General features: G+C 44.0%; 2 long non-coding RNA genes across 3 annotated transcripts; both read right to left on the minus strand.

The window, feature by feature from the left end:
- Positions 1-1240: 1240 nt before the first annotated feature.
- Positions 1241-4220, minus strand: LOC150065227 (uncharacterized). Its single transcript, XR_016534931.1, has 3 exons — positions 4160-4220; positions 1794-1987; positions 1241-1539 (listed from the first exon to the last, which is right to left on the minus strand). It is a non-coding gene; the product is annotated as an uncharacterized LOC150065227 (long non-coding RNA).
- A 550-nt stretch (positions 4221-4770) lies between these two features.
- Positions 4771-12447, minus strand: LOC150065228 (uncharacterized). 2 transcript variants are annotated; one of them, XR_016534932.1, is made up of 3 exons: positions 12181-12447; positions 10710-10817; positions 4771-4954 (listed from the first exon to the last, which is right to left on the minus strand). It is a non-coding gene; the product is annotated as an uncharacterized LOC150065228 (long non-coding RNA). The 2 variants fall into 2 exon arrangements; XR_016534933.1 differs by having other exon boundaries at positions 10710-10857.
- Positions 12448-21695: the final 9248 nt, after the last annotated feature.

Genomic DNA, 21695 nt, shown 5'->3' on the forward strand with positions numbered 1-21695 from the left:
CTGAGCTGGGCACCAGAGCCACAGCTGGAGCTGCCTCTGGGTCTGAGCTAGCTGATGAGGGTTCTCCTGCTGAGCTGGACACCAGAGCCACAGCTGGAGCTGGCTCTGGGTCTGAGCTAGCTGATGAGGGTTCTCCTGCTGAGCTGGACACCAGAGCCACAGCTGGAGCTGGCTCTGGGTCTGAGCTAGCTGATGAGGGTTCTCCTGCTGAGCTGGGCTCCAGAGCCACAGCTGGAGCTGGCTCTGGGTCTGAGCTAGCTGATGAGGGTTCTCCTGCTGAGCTGGGCTCCTGAGCCACAGCTGGAGCTGGCTCTGGGTCTGAGCTAGCTGATGAGGGTTCTCCTGCTGAGCTGGACACCAGAGCCACAGCTGGAGCTGGCTCTGGGTCTGAGCTAGCTGATGAGGGTTCTCCTGCTGAGCTGGGCTCCTGAGCCACAGCTGGAGCTGCCTCTGGGTCTGAGCTAGCTGACGAGGGTTCTCCTGCTGAGCTGGGCTCCAGAGCCACAGCTGGAGCTGGCTCTGGGTCTGAGCTAGCTGACGAGGGTTCTCCTGCTGAGCTGAACACCAGAGCCACAGCTGGAGCTGGCTCTGGGTCTGAGCTAGCTGACGAGGGTTCTCCTGCTGAGCTGGACACCAGAGCCACAGCTGGAGCTGGCTCTGGGTCTGAGCTAGCTGATGAGGGTTCTCCTGCTGAGCTGGGCTCCTGAGCCACAGCTGGAGCTGGCTCTGGGTCTGAGCTAGCTGATGAGGGTTCTCCTGCTGAGCTGGGCTCCTGAGCCACAGCTGGAGCTGGCTCTGGGTCTGAGCTAGCTGATGAGGGTTCCCCTGCTGAGCTGGGCTCCTGAGGCACAGCTGGAGCTGGCTCTGGGTCTGAGCTAGCTGATGAGGGTTCTCCTGCTGAGCTGGGCACCAGAGCCACAGCTGGAGCTGGCTCTGGGTCTGAGCTAGCTGATGAGGGTTCTCCTGCTGAGCTGGGCACCAGAGCCACAGCTGGGCTAGCTGATGAGGGTTCTCCTGCTGAGCTGAGCACCAGAGCCACAGCTGGAGCTGGCTCTGGATCTGAGCTAGCTGATGAGGGTTCTCCTGCTGAGCTGGGCTCCAGAGCCACAGCTGGAGCTGGCTCTGGGTCCGAGCTAGCTGATGAGGGTTCTCCTGCTGAGCTGGGCTCCAGAGCCACAGCTGGAGCTGGCTCTGGGTCTGAGCTAGCTGATGAGGGTTCTCCTGCTGAGCTGGACACCAGAGCCACAGGTGGAACTGACTCTGGGTCTGAGCTAGCTGATGAGGGTTCTCCTGCTGAGCTGGGCTCCAGAGCCACAGCTGGAGCTGGCTCTGATTCCAATTCTCCTTCTTGGCTTGGCACCCTAACTAAGGCTTGTCCTAAACCTGAATTGGGCTCCATCTCAGAACTAGAGCCATTTACTCCAACTAGGCCAGGCATCAGAGCCATGGGTGGAGCTGGCTCTCCTGTTAGGCAGGGAACAATAGCTGCAGACTGAGTTGGCTTCAGCTCTTCATAAGCATTTTGGGCTGGTAAAAGACCTGCAGGAGGACACAAGATTCTTCACATTACAGTGTCATTCTACGTTTTTTTCAAAGCCAGAGAAGATACCATGTGCTAAGAAATGTTCAGTTCCTTACTGTCAATAGATTACCTTCTAAAACCACCTCCTACCCACTGTGTCTTTCAGGATCCTCCTTAAGTCTAGTCCTATGCCACACTTAAATATTCCAACCAGAGAAACCCTGCCCCAACTCCCCTTCTTTGTGCCCTCCTCCCAGCTCTGGCTTCGCACCCTCAGACTCAGCCTTCTTGGGCTCCAGGGCTTCCATCTGGGCGAGGAGCATGTTGGCACGACATTCCACATCTGAACCAGGCATGTACGATTGCAGGTAAACCATTAGCTTCTTCAAGCATGAACGTTGCAGAGGTTGGCAGAAATCCTCTGAGTACAGATCCAGCCAGGTGCCCAAGATGCAGGAAATGGCACTGGGAGGACATAGGTATGCAGCTGAGTCAGAGTCCTGTCCTCTCCCTCTTCCCATTGTCCCCCCTGAGCACCCATGATGGGACAAGCATGAGGCCTGTCTCTATGAATCCAGTATTCAGTGGACCCTAATCCCAAGCCACTTTGCCTATGGATGCATTTTCAGGCCAGGTAAGCTAGGCAGGAGCCACAGATAATATCCAGGGAAGGATCCCAAGATCAATACTGTGAGCAGCTCTGTCTTTAAGAAGCCCCACACTTCAACCTCTCTAACCTCTCCACACTAAATACATTGTCTAAATGGCTTATCACAATGACACCTCAGCTGGTGAATCTTCTGCCCGATTATCTGTGAGCTATGTGTCATCCTACCACACTGTTCTGAAGACACAGCCTGACCCTGGCTCTCACTGAGGGTTCATTAGCCAGGAGCAAGGTCTCCAAACTTGTTTGTGTCCCCTAATAAATGCTGGGTCAGTCTGGCTGAAATAGGCTCTATAGGGGACTGATTCTTCCAGTGGTTACTTCTGAGCCCTAGGCATCCTTGGGTTCCCTGAGGCTCAGATATCTACCTGCTGTCTCATGCCTTTCTCTTCCAGGCAAATACTTTCACCTCAACACGCTAGTAAAATATAGGTCGAAAGAAAGGCAGCTGAAAAAACTGGCAGAAAATTGAAACTAGAGCCTTATACATCATAGCACCAGAATCAATTCAAAATGGAGCAGACAATGTCAAGACAGAAATTATGAAAACATCACAGGAAAGGGGGATGGAAACATTTGAGCTCCTAGACACATGTCAGAACTTTCAAACAAAGATCCAGAATCACAAGAAATCAAAGAAAGACTAGATAAATGGGATTTCTTCACAATTTAAAGTTTCTGCAGGCAAGGGACATAGCTAACAAGCTATATAGAAAGCCTACATCATACAATGGCTTAATATCCAAAATATACATAAGTGCTCAAAATAATAAATCCCTATCAAATAAACCTCCCAAATTCAGCAATCCAATTAACAAATGGACTGATAAGGTAAAGACAGAATTCTCAGAAATAAAAATGGCCAATAGACACCTGAAGAAATGTTCAACATCTCAGGCTATAAAGGAAATGCAAATCAAAACTACATTTAGAAGATTCTACCTCATGCCAGTTAAAGTGGCCAATATCAAGAAAACTAACAATAACAAATACTGGCATGAATATGGATACAAATGAACTCTATTACACTGTTGGTGGGAGGGTAAACTTGTTTGTCCACTGTGGAAAACAGTATGGAAGTTCCTCAAAAAATTAAACATAGAGCTATTCTATGACCCAACAATTCGATTCTTGATCATGTATTCAATAGAACACAAAAAGGTCACACTAAAGCTACAAGCACAACCATGTTCATTACAGATTTATTTACCATAGTCTATATATGGAATCAGTCCAGTTGCCCTTCAATAAACAGACAGATCAAGAAAATGTGGTATATATTAACAATGGAGTCCATCAGCAAGAATGATATTGTAGTGTGGAATGACTTAGAAAAAATGCATTAAGTCAGATCCAGAAACTATAAAGCTATAAATAAACATACTGGGTGGAAAGCAAGGGTATCCAATGAATTAGCTAAAGTTTGATAGAGAGCACAAACAGTGTAATTATTTTAAAAGACTAAGTCAAAGCCCAACAAGGAATACTTGCAAGAGGATAGGGTGGGGATAAGGGGAAAACAATAAAAGAATAAATGGGAAAAGTGGGGAGAACACAGGCAAAAATTCATTGTACATTCTACAGACTTGAGAAATGCAAGCGATATGATGGGTTGTAGAACGATGAAGAAGTTGAAGTGATGACACAGTTCAAGATGCATTGTACAATATAAATTGCTCTGCTAAATAGCACAAGTTTTAATATATAATCTAAAATTAAGATAAGGGTAGGGATGAGTTGGTAGTAATGGGTGAGAATGCTGAAAGAGGTGACATTGATCAGCATACACTGCATTCATAAAGTGTTTGGTGAATGACAACTCCTTTGTACAACTATGTAAAGATCATTAAAAAGAACTATTTAAAAAAGAATCACAAGAGATTTGGGCACTGTGTGTCCTTTCTATTGGGCACACAATATCCTCACACGGAGACAGATGTGTCCAGTCTTTGAACCGAAGGCCCACTCACTTTCTGAGCTGGTCTTGTGGGATAGTCTTCTCAGAGTAATAGGGAAGGATTTCAGCCTCTCCAGAGGAGTCCAGGGGGACATCCCAACGGCAGAACCTGTTTAGAATGTTTAGTGTTACTGGCCATCTCCCCATGTCTTGCATTTCACAGCATTAGAGCGTTCCTGCTCTTTTCACTCAACCATGCTCAGTGCCTGGGAATCTGCTTCATAACTCATAACTCTTGATAATATGGAAGAGCCCAACCAACTCCTTCTGTTAATCCAGTGTGCCAGGATGTCTACATACTGGTTAGAGGCACTCCTCTTAGAATGAGAAGTCCCCTTTTCCAAATGGAGTCTGCTTTCTCTGAGGCATTGGGCAAGTGCTGCTGGAGGCTAGACCTGCTTTCTAAGGGAAACAGGTCCCAAAGAAGAGGTGCAGCCTGCTCTAGTGGGCCAGGCTGGGCAAAAACTGCCAAGGCTCAAACCATACGGTTCTGGCAGTAGACTAAGACAGTGATTTTTGGAAGACGCCACTTCCTTGGATCAAATTTGGGCTCAGAGTTTCAGGCCATTTCCCAGGTCCTGCTTAGTGGTCCCCTGATCTTGAACAAAGTGCTCACTCACCTTTTGAACAGCAGGTCCAACACCTGCTGGGGGCTGGTAAACCTTCTGTAGCTAGACAGAAAGGTAGGGACAAAGAAGGGTTCCCCCATCAGCTGGGCAGGCACCAAGTGGTCCACCAACTCTTCCAGTGTGCCTGAATTGAGTGTCTCTGCCCTTCGGGGTTCACCCATTGTCATTTGATTTTCATCCTAGAATGGGATCAAGGAAGGTGAACTCAAATTCTACAGGTAGCACATAATCTAGTCAAATAAACTAGAAAAAGGAGCTACACACACACACACACACACACACACACACACACACACACACACACACACACACACAGTTACAGAGACAGAGACAGACAGAGGTAATGATGACCAGGTATTGACTTGCTGTCCTTTAACTGACACTTGGTGTTCACCTGGGGAAATCTCTCAGCGGGATGGGGTTGGGGGGTGACCCAGCGTCTCCAGACACGGGCGAGGCCCCCTCTTTGGTCCTCTCTCAGGCATGAGCCAAGACAACTTGGGAGACAGCAGCACGACATCTTTCTCTCTCCACAGTCTCAAGACCAGTGAACTGGCTGGGGCTGTTGTGCATTCTGGCTACCTAGGCAACAGGGTTCTGAGTTCTACCTGATCTTTCATCAAGGAAGTGAGGTCATCTCCTCTACAGGGATGTTCATCTGAGTCGTTCCCTCACAAAAGACATTCCCAAATATCCCCTGTGCACAAACACTTGACAACTAAGCCACAAATACAGCTGTATATAATCCTACCCATTCACACTAGCCATATAAGTCAACTGTCACCACGTAAGTCTGAGAGTATATAGCTGGGCTTAGTAATCTGTTCCAACTACCAAAGAGATGTGGCACTGGATGCAAACCTATTTCCCTCACCTGTATCCCTAATTGTTGAGTCGCTCCAGTATATGGGGACATGTTCAGAGGTATCTGAATGTCATTTGGTAAGCAAGTTAACACCCATCACTAGGGCACTTCTATAATGACAAGACATGGAAAGACAAGGAGTACAACACAGAATTGACTGCGATGTGGCATTGCCTGGGATGCCCAGCACTATATTTGGGAACTGGAGGCAGCTACTTGATATGGGTATTAGGATACTGTTCATTACTGTTTCCATGTCATTGTTGCCTCTTGGTTAGATTTTCGTTACGTCCCTAAGGTAGGTCTAGAAAGGTATTCACTTTTAGGCATTTGATTTTAAGCTTAAGTATTTCTTCCTGACTCTTTTTCACTGAAATTTATTGAAATGTTTCCTTTTTAATTCTAATTTTGAGTCACTTCTCTTCTTTTTGCCAAATTAGAGGAGTACACATCTTATTTTCTCAAAATTTGTTTCATCAACTTGTAGTTTTCTTCAGAAAGCATCTAAATCTTTCTCTTCATAAGTTGTTTACAATATTCATTTTGCATGTGGTACTTCCCTCAGTTTGAGATATATCATTAAACTTTTTCCAAGTCCAGTGTTTTCAGCTCTTCAAATTTTTCTGAGTACATTAAATCTATTAACTTTTCATGATACTTATGAATTTGCAGAAATGAAGAAATATATCACCAAATTTAAAGTAGAATATATATATATATTTGTTTTTATCTCTCTTTAAGGGTCATTTTCTGAACGGAAACTATACATGTGCAAAAGAAAAAAATCTCACTGTCTCTTCCCCATCCCTCTCATGTTTTTTCTGTCTCCCTAATGTTCATACACATAACTTCATATAATTTTCCCCTTAGTGACATTCTTGCTGTATTCCAAAGATTCTGATAGGCATTCCACTCATTTAGACTAGATGGTAGGAGAATGCTGAGTTTCCCTTTCTTTCTTCAGGCACTATCAATGAGTACTGTTCATGTTGTCAGTGTTCATGTGTTTGCATATTTTCAGCATCATCTTTGGTTGTGGCTTTCTGGTTTAATTCCAGTAGATATGATAAAAGGATTCATTTCATTTTTACTTTATTTGCTAAAATTTGTTGTATGTCTTTTTAGGAAAATATTCCATGGGCTGCTGAGAAGGATGTGTACTGTGTAGCTAGTGGCTGAAATGCTCTGTAGATGTGTCTGAAGTTTGCAGTTGTTCTGCACTGTCCTTTCTTGGGTTATGCTTTGTTTGGATAATGGATACCTTTTTGAGAGTTGGTAATGAAGTCTAGTACATTATGATGAGATCTATTAGTGCTTGTCAAGAATTCATTGTTTAATAAACCTGAATGTGTTTTGGACAATTTACATATTTTGATTGGATGGTTAAGAACATTCACACTCATTGCAAATGTAAAAATGTATTATGAAAAGACATGTTTTGGGAGGGAAAGGGGGACAAAAACATGAGAAGGGGTATCAAGGTTCGAGAAGTAATGTACCTACTACCTGACAAACATAACTGTAACCCTTCTACACACTATCCCTACAATACAATTTTTTAAAAAATGAAGTAATGTACCCATTACCTGATGAATGTAACCATAACCCCTCTGTACATCACCCTGACAATAAAAATACATTAAATTTTTTTTAAATTTAGAATATTCAGTATGTTAAATAATACCTTACCATTCACATACTTTTGGAACCTGACTCTTTTGTTCTTTGGTATCCAGCAGAATTGCTTTTTAAAATGAAGTATAAAACTTATATATTGATATTTGAAACATGGGAAAATAAAGCCAAACAACAACGATCCTATTTTTTTAAAAAAGTGTATTTCTTTCTTTCCTTCTGTTGTATTTAACATGCTTGCTACCTTTCTATCCTGTTACTAGTTTACTCATCTTATAGGGGTTTGTATTTTTAGTTAAACAAATCCATGGGTAGGATTTCCTTTGTTAGCCTTAATATGCTGGCTTCTTAGTCCTGAATTCTTTTAGTTTTGTTTGTCATGTGAAGTCTTCTTTTTTCCCCCCCATTTTTAATTGTATTTTATTATCATGGTGATGTATAGAGGGGTTACAGTTAAATTCATTGGGTAGTGGGTATAATAATTTTTGAACACTGATACATTTTCCCATGTTTTTCTCCCACTTTCCCTTCTTCCACCCCCAGGCGAAGTCTTCTTTATACTTGAGTCAGACTGCTCTAGGTCAGACTGGCAATTGTTATCTTTCAGAGCCTGAACTGTGTCTTTCCATCCCCTCTCTTCATTTACTTTATGTTGACAAGTCTGGTAGTATTCCAACAAATTCCTCATTATAGATTGTCTCTCCTTTGTGGCATTCCACATTCTCTCAGTATGTATATCCTGATTTTAAACATAATTACCTTGGGATGTATTGCTCATCTTGCCTTTTTGGTGATCTGCAAGCCTGTTTATACATGGATGATTCTGTCCTGCTTCAGTTTAGGGAATTTTTCTGAACTTATTATTTGCAGACTCTCATTATCTTCTGTGTATATTACTTCTCATTCTCCTGTCCCCAAGTTTCTTCAGATCGAATTTGATAAGAGTCTCTAAGGTCTTCTAAATTCCATTTAACCTTAATTTTTTTATTAATGTTGAACATCTACTATAAACTCTAATTTCTGACATTAGTTATACACCAACTCACAACGGGTTCAATTTGATTCTTTAAGAGTTCCACATGGATGACTGAATGCTTCATTTCCAGGATTTTTAATTGATATTTGGATATCATCCATTACCTTCTCAAGTGATAACTCTGCTATCCATTTGCGTTCCTTTGTCAATGACTGGAAACAGCTTTCTATTCTCTCAGTTATTGCAACACTACCTGTTTGCTTTCTTTAATCAGTCTTTTCATGCTTTCACTGAGTTTCTTGTTTTAACTTTCTTTCTTTTCACTACCACTTAAGTCCTTCAATTGGGATTATGTACAGGCTGTTGAGGCAGAATTGATGCCCTGTTTATTTATGAATCCAGTGCTTCTTTTCTGGTATCCATACATCCCAGAGGCAAGTTTTGGTAGAGGCTATGATGTGTGGTGTGCTTTGGTGGCTACTTGCACATGACTGGGTTAGGATGCATTTTCTTGTTACTAGATTAGAGGTAGGGGTCTCATTTGCCAAATCATCATGATATTGTAGGTGGAACACGTTGGGGCTTTGGATGAGGAAGCTTTCCTATAGCTACTATAGCTACAGTGGTTATCAGGTTATCACCTTTCATTTATGGAAATCTCTAATGAACACTATTCACTACTATTACTGCAATATCTTTATTTTTTTGCATTTTTTATTGTAATTAGTAAAAGGGTTACATGATATTTGCCAGATAGAAGGTGCATTAATTCACATACATTGAGACCCTTTCACATGTCTTCGTACCCATTTCCCTCCCCCCCCCATGCAATATCTTTAGATAACGACAGAAATAAAGATGCATCATCAAGATTAAAATGGAAAGAAGGCAGTGTAATAAATGAAATGATAATCCTTGGTATTTGTTATAAATGGTTGTAAGGTGTCCAACATGAGCCTATTAGGAAATGTCTATGAGACATACCATGAGATATGGAGTGAGGTACAAAAGTAATCTTACTAATGCCATGTTGGAATAGAGAGGGAAAAGGTGAAATGTAAGGAATTGAATAGGAAATATACACATGCAAAAAACAAATAAGGGAAGAAAAACAAAGCAACCTAAGCAAACTGGAAACAACACAAGAGATTAAAATAAAAACAAAAAAGAAGCATGGTATTTGAACCATCTATAAATCCAGAAACACTGCATATAATGAGGAAGGTTACATTTGGGGGACAGGAGTAAGAGGAAATTTGACCAAGAAAAAGAGTTCTTGTATTTAGAAGAAAAGTACAAATGAGAAAGGATTATAGAAAGATAACAAAGTACCATTTAAAATTCAATAATGTAAGGAAGGTGTTGTCATTTAGCCATGATAACTTGGGGGAAGTGTGCGGAGGCAGAGAGAAGCAGAACTAAAATGTAAGTAAATGGACTATATGAAAAGCAAACCCTAAATATTAAATAGCCTATATGAGATGTACAGAAGAAAGTCTACAAATTGAAATTAGTAAGCAACAAAACTACCACAAACCAACAGAAAGCAAGTTGAACATGCACATAAAAGTCAATATTTATGTCTCTATTTTTATGTATCTTTTGGTGAGTGTGCAAGTATATGTATGTATATATGTGCATGTGTGTGAATATGTATAAACAAATTTACTCGATCACATGATTTATATTTGAGTAGAAGGAAAGCTTCTCTCAGTAGTGAACATAGAAAGTTAGAATGTTAGTGAGATCTGAGACTGTGGGTAGCTCAGTTTCAAGGTTTCCCTTATACAAGATAGCCCACTAGTGTCACTATCCTTGTTATAAGAAGTCAACAGGTGTTTCGTGTGATGTCTACATGGATCAGTGCCCAGCCAAATTGTAAAAACAGCTTTTAATGCTGGCTAGAGTCATGAATTTCCCTCACAGTGAGGTCTGCTGGTCAGTTGTGGAGTTCCCCTGGGTGGGGCTCATCCTTTCCCTCCAGGGAAGCTATGTTCGCTATTTTCTGTATCATAGCACTGTTCTCAATTCTCAGCTAGCCTATTACTTTCTTGTGGTTCTTGGGACTCTTCCTCAGGTTTGCTTTACTAAATGGAGTTTCCCTTTGGTTCCCACACTCTTCATTGTTGGAATCTGTTAAAGTCTCATCCTCCTGAGATACTGAGCATAGTCAGCTTCCTAGGCACAGACAGTCAAAGGCCAGAGGACGTATTCTTAGTGTACGGAGCACAGACAAGACAAACCAAGACAGCACAGACCAAGAACAAAGCTTCCCTCTGCTGCAAGCCAGACTCCCCACAGCATTCCTGCCACAAGACTTTCCAGTCCCTGCTACATTCAGCAACCCACCAAACCCCAGTTTCTGAAAGAATCCATATATTTCTCATTGTCAAGATTGTACAATTCTGTGAAATAAAATTCAGAAGGCAGGCAGAGCAGCCTTTTCTCAGATACTTACCAGAAACCCTTCTTTATACACAGAACTGAAGGAGCCTTTGAGAGGCTTCTGCTCCAAAGCACTGAGTCCTGTGGCTGTACTTGGCTCTCCTGGGCGCCCCTGGCAGGACTGTGAGACAATGCCATTCATCAGAGAGCCCTGTAGACAACTTCAAACACAACATAAAACACCTAGGGCATTTTACAAATGTACAGTCTCCTCTCCATACACACATATACTTTCTCTCCTGAAATTATGATCTGAGGAGCATAATCTGCTTTGGACAAAGATTATTAGCAGTAAATGATTTCAGTGTGCTTTGAAAATATTTTCTCCCAGCGGGGCACTTTAGCAAACAACATTAAAAGAATGTGACTAAAAAGGCAGACATGTCCTATGGGTCTGAGTTACTGCAGACCACATAGCTGACATGCAGCTTAGAACCAGACTTCCTAACTCAGGCTCTGCTCCTAAGTATGCCACTCCATTGACTATCAACAAGTATGGGTCATTAATTATGTCAGGGCATCTTCAAGGAATGCTACTGCAGTAAATTTTTTCATAACCAAGTGTTTTCATACACCTGGCTGCACTCCTTCCTGTAAATCCTCTTTTAAAACTTTAGTGGGGAGGACACAAGGTGGTTTCTTGAAATTCCTCCAGGAAAGATACCCTGTGACAGAGATACTGATTGTAGGAAATTTTTTGGAAATTTTCTTAATTGAAGGGTTAAATGCCCACCATTCCATGTAAACAGAATTTCATGGTGCCAGTGTGGAAATGAGAAATGAATGTTGCTACACAGAAATCTCCAGAGTCAGCAGTACAACAAAGCAGAAAACAGTGCAGATACTGTTAAAAGAGCTGGGATTCAGGAAGGCTGTTTCTCTTTCCATGGTTACAGCTCTACCACTTGAGCCACAACACCACTTCCAGCCTTTTTCCCATGTATGTGATACCGAGGGATTGAACCTGGGTCTTCATGCATGCTAGGCAAGCACTCTACCTCTAGGCCAAACTCCTGGCAAGGCTGTTTCTCTTTAAGCAAGCCTCAGAACGTGAGAGGAATAGGCTTCCCTGAACCTGCTCTGTGCCTGAGGATATTGTGCCTTTCCGGACATCCTTGCCTTTCACTGGTCTGCTCCTGGTTGTAATACCAACTCAGTATATCTGTGACACTAATGCAGGACCAAGCCACCTGGTCCAGGGTTGGTGATTTATTTTTTAACATACTTCCTATAAGATTTATTAATATCAAAACACTAGTTTTCTCAGTGACTGAAAAACAGCAGCCTGGGCTTGGGCTCCCATAATCAAAATATGCTTTCTAAAGCTTGTAGACAGACAAAGGCAAATCAATTATAAACCACTTCATGTTAGCTTCATTTGATGAAGCAGGCCAACCAACTATATTCAGAAAAAAAATGCATTAGTAATACAAAGATTTTTCTTAAGTTTCTTATGGACATGTGAAATGATTTGCTCCACTCACAGTGCTCCTGGCCACTCCTGGGTTCCAGGTCTGCGTAGAGAGAAGTACAAGCATCCTTAGGTAGGCTCCTGCTGCGGGGTCCATGTCCTCACTTGGTGGCTTCTCCCACTGGGTGCAGTCCTTCAGTCCTCCGCTTGGCGCTAATATCTCCTTGCTCCTCTCTTTTCTTCTGTGTTTTAGGGAAGGCTATGCACCAAAGATGAGCCATAACCACACCCCAACTTGCCAGCACATGGCATGGTGCCCCTGGAGCATGGTGAGCCAAGCAAGCCTGCTGCTCTTATTCATGGCTACGGTGTCAGTAATGCCCTGGGCGGCGTCTGTGAGAAGTGCATACCAGACCGCAAAGTCCCTCACAACGGGCCAGGCTGAGGAGACTGGCAAGGAGTCCTTAGAAACAGCTCTGGTCATAGACAGATGCTCACTCCGAACTCATTCTAAACAGTTCAATATACTTCACACGAAGGAGATCCGTTATGAGATGAGTGATGCTGTGCATTAGTCTTGCACAGCATAATATTGAGCAATGACTTTACTAACTTGGAAATTAGTTGAAAATGAAAGGTTAGGACAGAAGTAACTACTGTGGCTTTAAGAAAATAACTGCATAGAACAAAACCTTGTGTAGTGTTGCATTTTCTTATGTCTATTCCTGCTTGGAAACTTGAAAGATAAGTCACTAAATGAACAAAAAACTATGAACTGCTGGGTACTGGTGGCTTATGCCTGTAATCCTAGCAACTAAGGAGGCTGAAATCTGAGGATCACAGATTGAAGCCAGCATAGAAGGAAAGTACAAGAGAGTATACTGCCAATTAGACACACACACACACACACACACACACACACACACACACACACACACACACAAATGGGAGTGGAGCTGTGCCTCAAGTAGCAGAGTACTACCCTTGACCACCAAAAATGCTCAGAGACAGAGCCCAGGCCTTGAGTTCGAGCCTCAGGACAGGCACAAAATAGCAATAAATTTATTAATTAAAATCAAACCAAATTTGAAACTGGCACAGGACATCAATTGGAATCTTTCCAGAGTAGATGTACAATATCATGAAACACCTCTAGTCATTAGGACAAATTAAAGCTACAAATTAAATTCTACTAGAATAACTGTTATAAACAAAGCTGAAGCAAGTAGAACTGTGGGTTAAGTAGTGTTATGCCCAATTCTCAGGACGACCACCAAGAGACCACCGAGAGTCAGACGTTCTGAAATGCAAAAGCAAGGCTTTATTTAGGCGGGCTAGCTCCGGGCTCCGTCCTACACTCCCATACAGCGGGAGCCCAGGAGGAAGCCCCGAACAGCTTTTCTACAGGGTTTTTAAAGGCAAAGACTACAGATTTACATCAACACAGCAATCAGCTATTGGAATAAGATAAGGTAGGGGTTAGGGACAGTTCAGGGCAGTTGGAGCTAAGGGGGATTTCTATACCAGTGGAGTCCTAATTAGCTGTCTAAGGGTTGTTTTATGGTTTTAGAAAACAAATGCCATCCCTTGAATTTACGTGCGAGTTCTGCTTTGGAAAAGAAATGCCATCCCTTGAATTTACGTGCGAGTTCTGCTTTGGAAAACAAATGCCATCCCTTGAATTTACACGAGTTCTGGTTAATTTTAACACAGACAGGTCAGTTCCTGTGACTTAATGGCACCACAGTTCTGTTTCTTTAGTTTAGGTGCACTTTTGGGTCATTCACAGTTTACATAAACAACAAGACACTTGCTGTTTCAAAATGGGGGCGCTTTTCTTTTCTTTTCTTTTTTTTTTTAGCTCTTCATTCTCCCCTTTTCTTTTAGCCTAGTCAAATCTTTGACTATCTACCTCAGTAATTACACATAACATTAAAATAACCACCAGAGGTCCAATCATGGCTGAGGATTAGGGAAATTGTCCAGGGGAACCAGTTGTACAGTCTCTCATCTCATCCTTGGGACCCCTGTCTCCCTTTCTCGCTCATCTAGTCTCTCCTTTACAGCTGCCAGGCTATCTTTTATCACCCCAGTGTGGTTTGCTCAAAAGCAACATTCTTCTCCTATGGTGACACTTAAATCTCTAGGAAAAATATATCTAGTCCTCTTCTGTTCTGGAGGACAACTTTAGCTAAGAACCTCAGTGAGTTAGTGAGCTTGTCAATTGACTTAGACATACATCTCAGGTCAGCATCTGTTTGGGACCCAAAAATGTCAAAAGTCCATTTCTCTGGGAGTCTGAAAGTCCAGGATTCTCACATGCCGTCTTCACCTTGGAGTGATGAACCCAGTAGCTCTTTCCTGCTACCTTCTCAATGGTTGGAGTGTGGGGAATCACAGTGCAGGTTCACTTGAGTGTCAGGGTACTGGAAACCAGATGATGAGCATGTCCCCAGATCAACTTGAAGGCCTGTAAGGACTGGATTGGATCATGGTGCCAGCCGAGATAACACATGGCTGGGGGGGGGGGCTAACAATTGTTATACTTGGGCAGACAGCATTCTCTGGTTTGGAGGGGCATAGAGCATGCCCTCCCAGTTCTGCACCTAAGAAAGCCCTCACAACTAGGAAATATACATCCAAGCATAGCAATTCCTCATATGGGCACAAGGAATAGTTCCACATCAGTATACCAACCCTAACCCGGTTTGTATTATGGCTAACTCAATTAGTACAAAATGTCCCATCACCAAGAGTTTAGTTCCAGTCCTCTCAGGAAACAACTTCGAGGTGGTTTTGGAATCAGGCAGCACAGCAGCTCCAATGGAATGTCACACCTCCTGCTGGGTCGCCTGCAAATTTCTAAAGAAGTTTAACCTAAGGCCTGACTCTGGTGAATTCTCCCAATGCTTTCCTATTTGCTTTACCTGAGCACACTCATTTTTGCAGGTTGGCACCCCATTGGTTTTTAAGACCGTATAGGGTTGAGAATCCAAAGTAATACCAGGGTGACAACTTTTAGTAACTAGATTAAACAAGGCTAGGATTCTCTAGACAGGCACAGAAGACTTGAAACTGTAGCCATTCCCCACAAGTGCAGTCTCTACTCTTGCACATCTATTACTATTTTTCTCCATGCCTTTAACTTATGCTGTCTAAAAAAATTTTTTTTCTTTAAAACAACAACCACAACAACAACAACCACAACTCTTTGGTCCCTTTATCTAAAGAGGATTGATGGGCGACGATCCATCTTCTATAACTTCTTCAGGCTGACTCAGGGGCGTTGTCTCTATACCTAGCCAGGGACCCTAAAAACTTAGCCTATTTTACCAAGAGGTTGCCAAGATTACATATCAGGAGGGATATTTTACTTCAAATTGGAGGTCATGTAAAGCATTTAACAACTGCACAAACTTTTTCTCTTTGGCTACAACAGTGTAGCTTACTTAGCACCCATTTGCAAAGGCATTTTCCTGATTGTCTGGGGAACTTAACCCCTGCGACTCTATCTATGCTTCAGTTGCCAGATCTAAACAGATAATAGGGACACAAGCCACACATCCACAAACTTTCCTGAATTTGTGGCTGGTGTCAAATCAAAATTCGCTCAGTTAGGACTTTAAACTACCCACTATCACAGATGATTAACAAGTTTCTGCCCAGTTATGAAAGGCACGGGCATTAGTAAGGCATGCTTACAAACTATTCTATGACCTCCCGGCTCTGATTAATTTTGAATGGCCAAACATGAGTGACTCTAGGATCTGACACCATCTCTGCCATCCAAGTAGAGGCTTTCTACACCTGGAGGCTTTTGTCCCAGTAGTGTCTCTCCATGCAGGGATAAACATCCCATTGGCATTTCACTTTGTTGGTTGCTGAACTTGAACTCGGGGCCTGGGTACTGTCCCTCAACTCTCCAGCTCAAGGCTAGCACTCTGCCACTTTGAGCTCCAAAGCAACTCTGCCCCAGTATTCTGCTGGCAGATTAGACACCACAGTCTCACAGGGACTTTGCTTTGCCCGGGCTGGCTTGAAACTGCAGTTTTCAGATCAATGAGTCTTACAAGAGGCCACTTTACTCCAATTAAGGCAACAAGTGGTCAACACAGAAATAGTCTCTAAGCATGAGCTTACCTGGAACTTGGTAAGAGCCAAAGTTACATCTGAATAAGGATTGCTGTCCTTCTCCATGGGCCAGCTGGAAACTGCTATAAGAAGACTTGCAAGAGCAGGCTAAATAGCAATTAAGCAATCATTTTGGTAGTCTTACTTTTCCCTTTTTTTTTTTCTTGAAACAAGCATTTAGGACAACTTCACTTTCAAATTTTGTTCAGAAACCCATTTCCAATGTTCTTTAAAACCTTTACTGATATTTGCTTGAACAATTAACACTTTTATTTGCATATGAAAGAACTTTAAGGGTTTAAAGCACTCCCTTAGCCTCCAGGCCTCCTCTTTAGAAGAGGCTCCCCTTCCCCCCCCCCTTTTTTTTTTTTATATATTTCTTCCCTCCTTTTGTTCATGGGACCTGGAGCGCACTCCTGTGACTCAGGTCCAAAGCTAAGCTCTAGTAACTCTTTGTCTGGAAGAGGTGTATACCTGCTTCGTTGTACCATGAGCTGTATAGTATTCAATCTACTTTTCATAAATTGCACCAATCTGTTTAGAATGCAAGGCCCAAGTGTTAGTAGTAGAATGATAATCACTAAGGGTCCTAGTAGAGTAGATATTAGGGTAGTGAGCCAAGGGGAATAATTGAACCATTTTTGGTACCAATTGCTATCTAGTTCTTTTTTTCTCTCTTCTATTCCTTCTCGTATTTCATCTAGATTTTTAGTAACAATCCCAGAATAATCAGCATAAAAACAACATTCCTCCCCCAAAGCTTTGCATAGTCCTCCTTGTTGTAGAAACAAAAGGTCCAGGCCTCGCCTGTTTTGCAGTGTTACCTGGACTAAGGATTCCATAGACTTTTGTAAATACCTGATTGAGGTTTCTACTTTATCTAAGTTAGCATCTATTTGCATCCTTACTTCTGAAAATCCCTGTTGCTGTAGTACTAAGGAAGCTGCACCTAATCCTGTTCCAGCTGCGCCCAACCCTACAAGGGTTGTGATGGCCAGCGCGGTAAGTGGTTCCCTCTTTGTTCTCTGACGGTTGCGTGCTGTTATTTCTTCGTCAGAATGGTAAAGGACATGGGGAAGTAAGGTCACCATAGCACAAGATTCATTAAACAAATGCAAGATTTCAGTTGAGACACATTGGGTCAAACCTGTGGATTGGCAGAGCCAGAATACCCCTTTTTCTGAAGGCACTAGCCATTTACCCTTGGTTTCACTGATTACTGAGCAGTTATTCCAACTCTCAGGAGCATACAGAGATTTGACGCATGTGATATTGGTCATCTGTAAGGGGTAAGTTTGACCCCCCGTCTCAGTCTGGGTGGGATCTCCCCACCTACATTTGTTTGGGGATGCCTCAACGGAGTAATCCCCCTTCCATCCTAATGCCTCATAAAAAGGGGGCGTATGGGAAAGACACAGCCAGCATGAGGCAGTAAGGTCTGGGCGAGTTTGATTTAATGCCTGAAAAGCTAAACGTACGGTTGACATTATGATCTCCTCGCCTCCTGATAGTTCTTGTGTGGGGAGGAAGCTCTCTTTTTCTTTTTCTGCATCAGGAGGGGGAGGTGTGACAGGGGGGAGGGGAGAGGTAGCAATGACTCTTACCTCGACAGGAGGTGGGGGAGGTGGTAGGGGTCCCACCATCTGTGGTTGTTCTGCAGGTCGGATTGTTCTCCGAATATGGAACAAAAGGCCTGTGTCATACCCACTCTGATACAACCTAAGTCCCCACATTTTCCCTATTTCCCAATCCTTCTCTTTTCGCCCCTCCTCTGTAAAGATAATTTTTAAAGGGTTGCATCTGAAACTACTACAGGGGCCATATAAAGGGTTAATGGCCCCCCTTCCTGATGAGACTCGTTGGACAGTTATCATTCCCTTCTGGATGATCCAGTATCCAGTCCCTGTGCTTTCACATCCCCAATTAGCGCAATAATAAGATTCTGCCCCTCCACAGTTTTTGATGTCCCGCACTGCTCGATTACTTCCTGGGCAGACATAAAAGGAAGTTCCCCTGAGGGCTGCCCTTTTCAGGATGTGGGAGCATCCAGGGGTTTGGGGGTCTGCAACTAGGGGGAGGGAGCATCCCCGTCGACCTCCGCATTCAGGTCTCCCTTGGTGTTCAGGGGTCCAATCCCCTATATCCCAGGACCCTCGGGCCAGGTCACACAGGTCGAAGACTAGCTCAGGCCACCAGGTTAGAGGTACAGCATCATCCCTAGTGGTGCTGTTAATGACCGCTCCAGAGGCAGGGTTAATTATTGCCCATGTCACTCGCTGGGGTTGGTGGGGATTGGTTCCTGCATTAGTCCAAGTAGCAAGAGAGAGGGATGATAAGAACATTATCATGGTTATAATAACACTCAGTCTAATTTTCTCTTTACGAGGCAAATACGAAGCGGCTGGGTTGGATGCTTGGAGACCTCCCATGTTTCACCTTGGTGGTCTTCGTCCAGGGCAAAGGGGTCAGCCGGTCTGGCGTGGGAGTAATGAACCCAGGCAGCGATGCCGTCTACCTTGAGGGCAGTGGGTGTCGTCAGTAGCACCACGTAGGGTCCCTTCCACCGCGGCTCCAAAGATTTTGGGTTATGCCTCCGGATGAACACCCAGTCCCCTGATCTGAACAAATGGGGGGCAGGGACAGAAGCGGAGTCATATAATGCTTTTAGTTGGGGCCACACATCTTTATGCACGAGCTGCAAGTAATCCAGTTTACACAAGAACTCAATATCATCCAGCTCAGCAAGCAATTCCGTCTGTCGACTAGGGATAATGGGTGGGGGATGCCCGTACATTATTTCAAAGGGGGTGAAGCCAAGCTGGTAGGGGGAATTTCTTACTCTAAACAAAGCAAAAGGAAGGAGTGACACCCAGTCTGCGCCAGTCTCCAAGGCCAATTTAGTTAAGGTCTCTTTTAGAGTCCGATTCATTCTTTCTACCTGTCCTGAACTCTGGGGTCTATAAGCACAATGCAATTTCCACTCCGTCCCCAGTGCAGAGGCTATTCCCTGACTCACTTTTGAGACAAAAGCCGGTCCATTGTCTGACCCAATGGTGGATGGGAAACCATACCTGGGTAGGATTTCTTCCAGGATCTTCTTAGCCACGACATTTGCAGTCTCATGCTTTGTGGGATAGGCTTCAACCCATCCTGAAAAGGTATCTACAAAAACTAGCAAATATTTGTATCCAAATTTTCCAGGTTTAAGTTCTGTGAAATCTATTTCCCAATACGTACCTGGCCTATCCCCACGGAGGCGGGCTCCTTTTGTAACCGGTTGATTGGGGGCATTGGTGAGCTGACAGGCCTTACAATTTTTAACAATGTCCTCAATAAGTTGACTTCCTTGCCTAATTTTCACTTTGGAATGTCGGAGCAAATCCTGCATTCTTCGGGTTCCCATATGAGAAGCAAGATGAATCCTCTTAAGAATCCCTTTACCCAGCTCTTGTGGCAGGATAAGTTTCCCCTCACAAGTTTTCCACCAGTCTTTGTTTCCTTCCCTGTCCAGGGGTTTGTGGGCCATGGGAATTTTCGCTATCCATTCCAAGTCTTCTTGGGAATATTGGGGCACAGGAGGCAGCGTTCGTGGCCCTGGGTCTATTAAAGTCAATACTTCTGTTCTAGATTGGAGGGCCACTTCCTTGGCAACCTTATCAGCCAGATTGTTCCCTTTAGTCACTGCATCAACTCCTTTCTGATGACCGGGACAATGCATGATGGCAATTTTTGCTGGTTCCCATAGGGCCTGGATGAGACTTAAAATTTCTTGCTTGTTTTTAATGGCCTTTCCCTCTGCTGTCAGCAGCCCCCTTTCTTGATAGATGGCACCATGGATGTGCACGGTGGCAAAGGCATACCTGCTGTCTGTATAGATATTTAGCCTCTTTCCCTTTCCCATCTGTAAGGCTTTTGTTAGTGCCACTAGTTCCGCTTTTTGTGCAGATGTTCCCTGGGGGAGTGCCTCTGCCCATACTACCTCGGTGTCCGTGGTGACCGCCGCGCCCGCATACCTCTTCCCATCCCGAATGAAGCTGCTGCCGTCTGTGAACCAGGTGTGCTCCGCATGTGGTAGCGGCAAATCCAGCAAGTCTGGCCTGAGGCTGTGTGCCTGGGCCAGAATCTGCTCACAGTCATGCAGAGGCGCTTCCAAATCCGGATCCGGCAGCAGAGTAGCTGGATTTAAAGCTGTGGGTGTGCAAAAACTAATCCGTGCGGGGTTGAGTAACAGGGTCTGGTAATGGACCATGCGGGCATTGCTCATCCACCGGTCTGGCGGTTGTTTTAGCACTCCCTCTAGAGCGTGTGGAGTAGCCACGGTCAGGTTTTGTCCCAAGGTCAACTTATCAGCGTCCTTTACCAAGAGAGCTGCCGCAGCTATTATTCTTAAACACGGAGGCCACCCAGCTGCGACCGGGTCCAATTTCTTTGACAAGTAGGCCACTGGCTGTTTCCAAGGTCCAATTGGCTGGTGAGCACTCCCTTTGCTATCCCCTTATTCTCTGCCACGAATAATGTAAATGGTTTGTTCACATCAGGTAGGCCTAAGGCGGGGGCCTCCAAAAGGCTTTTCTTAATTGCCTCAAAGGCTTTTTGCATCGGCTCAGTCCAGTGGAATTCGGGAAGATTTCTAGTGGCTTCATATAGGGGTTTGGCCAGCTCAGCAAAGCCAGGTATCCACAGCCGGCAAAAGCCCGCTGTTCCCAGAAACTCTCTGACTTGTCTGGCTGTTTTAGGCACAGGGATTTTTAGCACAGTTTCTTTACGTGCATCCGTCAGCCAACATTTGCCTTCTTTAAGTATGAAGCCTAGGTAGGTGACTTCAGGCTTACAAATTTGTGCTTTTTTAGCAGAGACCCTATAGCCCAGGTCACCAAGAGCCTTTAAGAGTCTAGCCGTTCCCTTCAGGCAGCTTTTTTTGTCTGGAGCAGCTATTAACAAGTCATCCACATATTGCAATAGACTTATTGCGGGATTTTTAGAGCGGTACTCACTCAGGTCTTCATGTAATGCTTCATCAAAGATAGTAGGCGAATTCTTAAATCCTTGAGGCAGCCTGGTCCAGGTTAATTGACCGCTTATCCCGACTTCAGGATTGTGCCAAGTGAATGCAAAGTAGATTTGGCTCTGTGGGGCTAAGGGCAGGCTAAAGAAGGCGTCTTTTAAGTCCAACACAGTATACCACATATAGCTCGGTGACAGGGAGCTCAGCAGGGTGTATGGGTTTGGGACTGTTGGGTGAATGTCCATTACTCTTTTGTTAACTTCTCTTAAATCTTGCACTGGTCTGTAATCATTAGAATTTGGCTTTCTGACGGGTAACAATGGGGTGTTCCAGGCTGACTGGATGGGCTTCAGGACCCCTAGTTTTAACAATTTTCTAATATGGGGGGTAATCCCCTTCCTTGCTTCTAACGGCATAGGGTACTGACGGATCTTTACTGGGTCAGCCCCAGC

Source organism: Megascapheus bottae, chromosome 3, assembly GCF_031878675.1.
Source record: "Megascapheus bottae isolate mThoBot1 chromosome 3, mThoBot2.hap1, whole genome shotgun sequence".
Classification (NCBI taxonomy): domain Eukaryota; kingdom Metazoa; phylum Chordata; class Mammalia; order Rodentia; family Geomyidae; genus Megascapheus; species Megascapheus bottae.